At 44.9% G+C, this 9,447-nt stretch overlaps 1 pseudogene; it reads right to left on the bottom strand.

The window, feature by feature from the left end:
- Positions 1-3,051: 3,051 nt before the first annotated feature.
- The window catches only part of LOC119335195, a 10,916-nt pseudogene continuing 4,520 nt past the window's right edge, over positions 3,052-9,447 (bottom strand).

The raw sequence follows: 9,447 nt of genomic DNA, 5'->3' as shown, positions 1-9,447 counted from the left end.
GAAGAATCCCGATTGTTGTCGTGGGGGTAGCTTCTCCTTCATTCCCGTGTGCTAGACAACTTCGTGTAATGCACTCGGGGATGAAAGGAGGAGCTACCATCACCGACGGTCGAATATGTACACCACATGAGACGAGTGTTTTCAAGAAAAGACTCGACAGACCAATAGTCAACCCGTGTTGAATAATAATGATCTAATCTAGGTTTTTAGTACATATATTTAATTATACAAGTTTAATATTTGAATTATGAACATAGGAAATGTCGTACTCGGATGACGAAAGTCCCCCAGGGGAGTGCGACTGGTGCCACGACGACCGAGGTCTGTGCGACAGGCCTCACCTAGACGAAGATCGGCGCTTCAGCATTAAGCTGGAGGAGACCTTCGATGTTGAAACGGTACGCAACGACGACAAGTGTTATTTTTTTCATAATTAAGCACGACTTCAACTATTTCAACGTGTAATTTTCATCTTTTATAATTCGACTAGCTTATCCCATGCCATGCAAGACGCTATGTCTTAGAGAGGATGGGTTTTGAAGACCATGAAAGTATGGAAACAAAGAAAATTCACCTAAGGACCCATCATGATATGGATTTTGAAGTAAATCTGTATAATTCTGAGTGCGTACCAATTTTGGTTGCAAAAATTGGGAAGCATTTTGCGAGATGTATGATTTTTATGAGGGTATGCTTGTCACCATGGATCTTAGTGATCCTAACATCGAGCAAGACAATATGACATTTGGGTCCTTGTTGATACGCCTCCAATTCTACCGCTATGTGATTTTCTCAAACATAGTTATTAACTAATTTAAATTGTTCATTTCAAAATAGTTGACAGCTTATTTCCATTGACAACTTATTTTGATTGTTCAAACAATGAGCGGAACATGGTAGACAGAACCTACTACACCGATGGCTCTGAGTTAACTTATAAGGAGAAAACCCATCTGGTCGGATTTTGTACTGATCTTGAGAATTACAATATCTATTGTAAAACTCCTCCACATTATGGTCAATACGTGCCACTATAGTGCATGTGTTGAACTACGATAACTACTATGGAGATACCCTGGTAACATTTTTTACTATTACGACATCCCTGCATCTTTTGCATACTTCTAAAACTAGTACATCATTGCTAACTATGAAGTTATTACTATGTTTTTCAACAGATAATCCCAGAGGATTGTGTGCCTCATCTGATGTATTAGAGTGGTCGCCTTGATGTTTTGATCATACGTCCAGGTCATCCTACGAATCTCAACTGTCCATACCAGATTTCTAAAAGAAGTGGAGACATGAAAATCAAGGAATGGAAAAAATGGATGGACAGTCGTAAGGAGGTTCTTGGAAGCAAGACGAAGCGAAGCGCAAGAATTGGAGACATGATGATCTCCATTCTTCATAATGGAGAGTCAGGGTCTATATTGTTTTATGCTATTTTACCTTAAAGAGGGTATTTAGGTCCTACCTAATACTGATAATCATGTTCCTAGAACAATTAAGTTGGGTTGGTTCGATGACTATGAGGATGATGATCGTATGCCTTTTATTAATAACGAGTAGAAGTTGTATGATGATGATTAGTTGGACTTATTATTATAATGATGCATGATGCGGGCATGAAGAGTTATTATATATAAGTTGGTGAAATGAACATGGATTGGATTGAAGTGAAGGCAACAAGCATGTGGTGCATGTTGAAAGTAGTACTAATCCAAACTTGATCAAGTTAGGATTAATATTACTTTCGACATGCACCACATGTTGCCTTCACTTTAATCTAAGCCATGTTTAGGCATAGCCGTAGCGTTGGTAAACCAAGCACAGAAATAAGAGAGGACACTACTTCTGTTAGCTAGCTTACACACCCTAAATTACCCCCTAAACCACCCCCTTTCAGAAAAAAACAAAAACCTCAGCTCCTGCCAGCTGCTGACGCGTGGACGCCTATTGGTCCCGGTTGGTGCCACCAACCGGGACTAAAGGCCCTCCTGCCTGGGCTTGCCGCACAGGCCACGTGGAGGCCCATCTTTCCCGATTTGTGTAAGAACCGGGACTAAAGGCCTAGGGCATTAGTAACGACCCTTTAGTCCCGGTTCAAAAACCGGGACAAAATGGGCCTTACGAACCGAGACAATAGGCCCTTTTTCTATTAGTGCACATCCGAATCATAAACCGAACGAGGACCGACGGGGATAGATATCAAAACCATGCCAACTAAGTAAACCACACTTACATTTGCAAACTAAGAAGTTAATTTGAGCTCCTATTGCATATAAATCAAACAAACTACCATATATAAATACTCCTAAAGTAAAACCCACAAATCACTATACTTATAGAGCATTGCAAGAGCTAATCTAGCAATTAGAGATAAAAGGACAAAGTTGCTAATCTTTGTGAACACTTGGATGGATGGGGTACCATCAAATCTTGACAAATTTTGACTAAAATGGAGGAAGAGCTCGAGCAAGAGGGGAAGAACAGAGAAGAGGAAAATGGAAAGGATAGAGAGCTCGGGGCTGGACGAAGGGTTTATATAGGAGCATCTTTAGTCCCGGTCGGTGACACAAACCGGGACTGAAGGTGAGCCTCTAGTACTGCTTCGTGATACGAACCGGGACTAAAGGGGCTCGTGGGGCCCTAGCCTGACACCGGCCTGCCACCAGTATGTCACCACCCCTATAGTCCTGATTCGTTTCACGAACCGGTACTAGTTGTCCAACACGATCCGGGACTAATGATTTCCGCCCCCCTAGCCATTGGAACCGGCACTAATGGTCACATTAGTATCGGTCCATTTCCAAACCGATACTAGTGTTTAGTGGTCATGTATGCATGTGTTGTATATGATGCATCGGTATACATAACTTCTTGAGAAAAACGAGCGTACTAATTAAGTACTTTTGAAACTACGAAATTAATTCCATCATTGATCATCTACCTTGGTTGAAGAGAATTTCAAATTAAGCCTTATAAAGCAGAAAGAAAGAAGTACTATACAATACGGAGATAGTATCATACAGTTATATCATATGCATAGTACTGACTTATTTTTTGATATAGAAAATATATTAATATCGTGAAGATACCAATATATTAATAATACTACTGACTTATGATGCTATCCACTATGAGCAGCCTTACTGGGATCAGTATTATCAATAGATGTCGTGGAGTGTGCAGAGACAGAATTGAAGAGCTGCTGCCCGCCAGAGGAGGTGCTGCTGCTCACGGAAGTCGACGCGTCCAAGAAATACCGAGGCGGTGGAGAGAGGGACGTATCCACTGTTGGCCCATCCTCTACAATGAATACTGCAGCCATGCCCATCGACAAATGGAACTCACAGTGGCAATGTATGAGCCATTTTTTCTTTGGAGTCTATCTTCCGTATCCAAGGAAAATTTATGAGTACATACACAAGGAAAACTACTACCAATTACATTAAAACTTAACTATAATTTTAATTGTTCAATAAATACGCAAGAAAAAACATCAATTTAGTGTAGTATTAACTTGATTTTTAATTGTTCAAGAAATTATTTTTCAAACTTTGACCCAATTGTCGCTAGGTGGTCTACGGATCTGGATGTAATTTCTATTATTTCTGGTATTCGTTGTACTGCCATGATTGAAGATGAATAGATCAGAAATTTTCTCGCAAAAAAAAAACCATGTATAAAAATATATTATATAGGAAATATAGTATACATGAAACCCACTTTACTAATATGTTGGTAGTTTCCTTTAGTCAAATCATCACATTTTTCACGTAAATTGTTGGTCACAGAATCATTTTGTCATTGCCCTATTTGGAAAGAGAAAAGTGTGTTTTTGGTCCCTCAAGTTCCCAGAAAGTCTAGACTTGGTCCCTCAAGATTTTCGGGTCTACTTTTGGTCCCTCAAGTTTCAAAATCGGATAAGTTTGGTCTTAAACCAGATTTTGAGGGCGTTGACCGGGTCAAAACCGCCCAATGAACAGTAGATGCGATTTTTTTTTCAAACGAACTTCAAAAAAATCTGAAAATTTTTGGGGTTCAATATGCTTACATGCGCAAGGTGCGCCCAAATTTTCGTGCTCTTTCGACACTCGATGAGCTCGTGGAAAAAAAACAAAAATATCTGCATGATGAATAGTAAATTAAAAAAAATCAAAACAAAATCAAAAAATTCTGAAATTTTTTGGTGTCCAATATGCTTACATACGGAAGGAGCGATCAAAATTTTGTAGTCTTTCCGCATGTAAGCATATTAGACCCCAAAACATTTCAGTAATTTTAGGTTTTGTTTTGATTATTTTTTTGAATTTACTATTCATCATGCAGATATTTTTTTTGCCACGAGCTCCTCGAGTGTCGAAAGAGCATGAAAATTTGGGCACACCTTGCGCATGTAAGCATATTGAACCCCAAAAAATTTCAGTTTTTTTGAAGTTTTTCTGGAAAAAAATATTCTCATTTACTGTTCATCGGGTGGTTTTGACCCGGTCAACGCCCTCAAAATCTGGTTTAGGACCAAACTTATCCGGTTTTGAAACTTGAGGGACCAAAAGTAGACCAAAAAATCTTGAAGGACCAAGTCTAGACTTTCTGGGAACTCGAGGGACCAAAAACACACTTTTCTCATTTGGAAATCCAGGTATGTACAGTCTGCAAAACGCTCTTTAACCAACAATTGGATATCCAGGTACGTACACGACGTTTTGCAGACAGTGTCATTGCCCTATTTTGGATATTCAATCAATAGATAAAAACAAGATGCTCTATTTTCCGTTTTCCGTTTCACTGGATATCCAAAGAGAATTTACTGTTTTCATTCATGACACCTAAGAGGGACGCAGCACAAGCAAAATCACTCTTATACGCACCTGGATTGTCTGCCACGAATCGAACGGCTGCCCACCCAAGACTAGGGACGAGGACGGTGTTCTTCCTCGGCGGGTTCACAAGGTTGTACCTCGCCGCATCCCTGGCAGCGTCGTAGTTGCCAAGCCCCTGCGCGAGCACGAACATGTCATGGCCGTGCAGGTGCATCGGGTTGGAATCGCCCTGCAGCATCGCCGTGCCTTGGAACACCACGTCCACCGCGGTGCCGTGCCTGAACCGCCGCACCACAGTTGCCCTGGACGTCGGCTCCAGCAGCATCTCCTCGGGCCCGAACGGGATAAGGGCACCGTCGGTGTAGTTGAACACCCTCGGCGGCCGGTCGGGGAGCGCCGTTGTGCCCTTGAAGGCGTCGGCGCAGCCGTAATAGTGTGCTTCGAGGAACGGCGTAGTCACCGCAGCCGGGAGATGGAAGGAGATGTTGTTCATGTTCGCCACCAGCATGCTCTCCAGATTGCCACCCCTCTTGCACGACTGGCCGTCTCGCCGGCAGATGGAGCCCAAGCCGAGCGTGATGAAGAGGTGCTCGTCGGCACGCACCGGCACCTCTTGGCGAAGGCTGCTCAGCTTGCCGTGGAAGTAGAAAGACTTGATCGTGTCATGCTGGTTAGGCATCTCAGGCGCTACGGCAGGCACATCGTCACGCCTTGAGGTATTGACGCTGCTGTACTCAACCATCCCTCTGGTGGTGTACTCGGGCGTCTGCAGGTCGGGCGGAGGCGCTTGGATGGGGATGGCGACCATGTAGTACCTGCCGGGGGCCGCGTCAGCAATGACAATGGCGTCCACCGTCTCACCTGGCGCGATCGCGATGACGTCTGTGGTGTAGGGGTTGACGTAGTTGGCATCGCTGGCGACCACCATGAACTTGTGGCCGGCGATCTTGACGAAGTACTCGGAGAAGAGCGCCGCGTTGATTAATACGTGCCATCTTCCAACACGCCTTCAATTCAGAGTTAATTGAAGAACCACTGCATTCAGTAAAGTAGCTAGAAATCCTTTTTCAACGAGCATAGAGTATATACATTCTCGACGTGTGGAGCTGCTATTGATATCGTCTTGTTGCAGACCGGGTGTAGTCAGCATTTGAGTTTTTGGAAAGAAAAACTATGTATGTAGACCCTCCGTCAATAAATATACTAAAGGACTTCTGAGTTTGCCCTAAGTCAAACTTTTCCATGTTTTATTGCGGGTGAAACAATTCTATGTTTAAAGCATTTTCATTAGCTCATGTAAAAAACAACCCCCCTCCGCCTTACTGAAATATCTAAAAAGACTTATATTTAGGAACAGAGGGAGTACTAGTAAAAGGGGCTTTACGGGATGTCCATATAATTTAGTGGAATTTCTTAGGTGAGGTCTTTCCTCAGCTCCTATAAACTTCTACTACAAGTGGTTCTCGGCCGCGGCATGATAGCGATGGTGAACTCACGCGACGGCTGACCATGAACGACGATGGTTGGCGGCGGCGGTGCGGTGGGGGCACAGTGGACTCCGGTGGCACTTAGATTTTATGGGAAAGGCCATCTGTCTAGGGAGTTTACGAAAATTTACAGGATCCCGTAAAAAAAATTGCGTGTTTACGACAATTGTTGTGGAGTTTTTTTTGGCCCAACTTCTCGGAAATGGTGATTATTTTATGAATACTGGAACTATTGAGATGCTCTTATAATCAAGTTTGTGGCTATAAGTATAAACAATCCCAAAAAGGGTAGAAGTATTAACATCTAACAAGTCAAAGAAACTTTACAAAACTATATATTTGAAGACAAATTTTACATGTACCATGTTGAAATATCCAAGCCCAATATATAATAAGTGAATCACTAACTAAAGTTTCAACTGGTTCAATGAAATAAGACAACCTCAAAACGACCCTTATTTAGGACCAAGGTCAACTCTAGCCGATCCCCTACAAGTCTATTAGGGAGTATATTTTTGATTTTATTCCTCTAGTGAACCTAGCCGATCACAAAAAATCTATAAAGGAGTGTAATTTTTACTCCTGCACCAAAAATCCCCTCAAAACCGCCTGAATATATTCGCGGTTGCACGGACAGGCAAAAGTTTTGTGCCTCTTTCTCCTGCCCTCGCGATTGGGAGTATATTTTCGATTTTAGTCCTCTAGTGAACCTAGTCGATCACCAAAAATCTATAAAGGAGTGTAATTTTTACTCCTCCGCCGAAAATCCCCTCAAAACCGCCTGAATATACTCGGCGGTTGCACGGACAGGCAAAAGTTGTGTGCTTCTTTCTACCGCCCTCGTGATTTCGTCCTTCCTGCAATTGTCACCCCCACGCGCCTCCGTCACCACCGATAACTGGTCCCGTCGCCGGAATGCAAAGCCACCATACTGGCCACTGCTGTCGGCTTGTCGCCGTCGGAAACCACCCCGTGCCGCCACCTCGGCCAAAGAAGAGGTTGGTGATAAAAAAGTTGCACCGGCCACAAATACCGGCCGCAGGGGTGGCCACTTCCTCTTGGGCGATAGCCAGCCGCCCTCTTCGGCGGCAAGAGAGATCGAAAATCGACAGCTGTGGGGACGGCCCTTGCTAAGGAGGCCGTAAAGTAAAATAAGAAGAAGGCCACTCCGGGCCCCCATCCACATTCGACGCCTCATGCACCATCTCCGGCCACTCCTACGGCTGCTGCTCCGGTGCGTCCGGATGACGCAGCCGACAAGGAGAGTGGCGGCCGCCAAGTGCTTGAGGAAATACCAACAAGGTAAACTAACATCTTTTATATTCGATCCAATGAATTTGACGGTGCTTGTTGGTGGAAGATGATGATGGAGTTCGTTGGTTTTGATGTCGTGGAGTGGAGATGAACATGTCGAAATTCTTGTCATCTTTGGGGCCCACGGATAGGGTGAGACTAGATGATCTCAATTATCATTCAACTTGGGATCATTCAGAGGTGGCCGAAGAAAAGGAGGTGGCAGAAGAGGAGATGGAAGAAGAGGCATTGGCCGTAGAGGAGGTGGCCAACAAAGATGAACTTGGGGAGGTGACCGAAGCAAGCGGTCATCATGGACATGAACTCACAACAACAATCAAGTTGAATATGTGGTTTTATGCTATGCTTGGATGAATATCTCCATGAATGCAACGGTTGGAATGGATCAAACCAAGGCTCTGTTCTGGGAGAGAATTGAGAGTACTACATCGGGAATTTGTCTTTTTCACCAAAGGTGGATCAAGGCTTTTGACACCCAACCATTGTGTTAATTGTGCATTAAACATGCCCTAGTATTTTATAAAAATGATTTGGTCCAATTTTGCAACAAATATATGGTAGATTCTTCACAAAAAACTCATTTTGGGCACTCGAAAAATGGAAATGGCTCTTTTGTGCAATGAAAGTGAAAACCCCCAAATCAACATTGTTTGTCATCCCAAGATACACACATGTGCACACTATTTGTTCATTTTAGCAAACTATAAGTGGTTAATATGTTGAATGTTTACCCTGAATTAGAGGGTGAAAATTATAAGAGAAACAAAAGAAAAAAACAAAACTACCTAAGCTTAATTCTGATTGGTGGAATCACTTGTGTCTTGGATCGATGACCTGGCATCCATCCGTCCATCCGTCCATCCATCCATCCCATCCCACGGCAGCAAACCCCCCTCTCTCTCGCGAACCCCACCCAACCCCCCCTCTCTCTCTCGCGAACCCCACCCACGGCAGCAAGCCCTCCTCTCTCTCGCGCTAACCCTAGCGCTGCACTCCTCCCTTGCCGCCGCCACCTCCGGCGCCAGATCCTAGCTGCCGCGTCTCCCTCCGACCTCGCCGCCGGCGCTCCCGCCCTCTCCCCCCTCCCTCACCTCCCCTCACCTCAACGGAAGAGAAGAGGGAGATCGTGCACGCGAGTAGGTCAGGCGGCGGCGCCGGCTCCCAGATCCGCAAGGGCTTGGACCTGGAGCTCCAACCCCATGGCAGCGGCGGCGGCTGCGGTTGACAGGTCCGCCATGGGCCTGGACCTGGAGTTCCGTCTCCTCCATGGGGTCGTCTTCCAGATCCGCGCCCCCATGGGTTGGACCTGGTGCTCCATCTCCATGGCGTCGTCTGCTTCCGCTCGGCCGTCTGCGTCCTTCTGGTGCTCGTCAAGGTAAGATATTCTCCCGATTTGCTCTTCCTTTCTCTTCCATTCCCTTACCTGATGCGTTGTGGATTCCCTCCCTCCTCACGCAGAGCGCTGTGGTCGTCGTCGCGGAGACCTCCAGGCCCCGGCTTCGCTGCCTGGCGCATTTTCAGGCCGTCGGTCATCCACCTCCCACTCTCTCTTTTTGCCCCCCGCTCGATCCCATCTGCCTAGGTGGTAGCTCTGCGTAGCATCTGGTCCTTGCCATGCTCTGTGTGTCTGTCTTTAGAGATGCTCTATGTGTCCATCTTTAGATGATTTGATTTGCATCCTAGAATCAATTCATTTGCAATCCATTTGATGTTTTGAATTCATCTGCACAATTAGATCGAGAACAATTGCCACCAAAAAAACCTTGAGTGCTGCCTATGAATTGTCTCCTATGAAGAGGATGTAGCATCTCCACTTA

The sequence above is a fragment of the Triticum dicoccoides genome, chromosome 7B, assembly GCF_002162155.2.
Source record: "Triticum dicoccoides isolate Atlit2015 ecotype Zavitan chromosome 7B, WEW_v2.0, whole genome shotgun sequence".
NCBI lineage: Eukaryota > Viridiplantae > Streptophyta > Magnoliopsida > Poales > Poaceae > Triticum > Triticum dicoccoides.
This window is presented reverse-complemented; position numbering and strand designations above follow the sequence as displayed.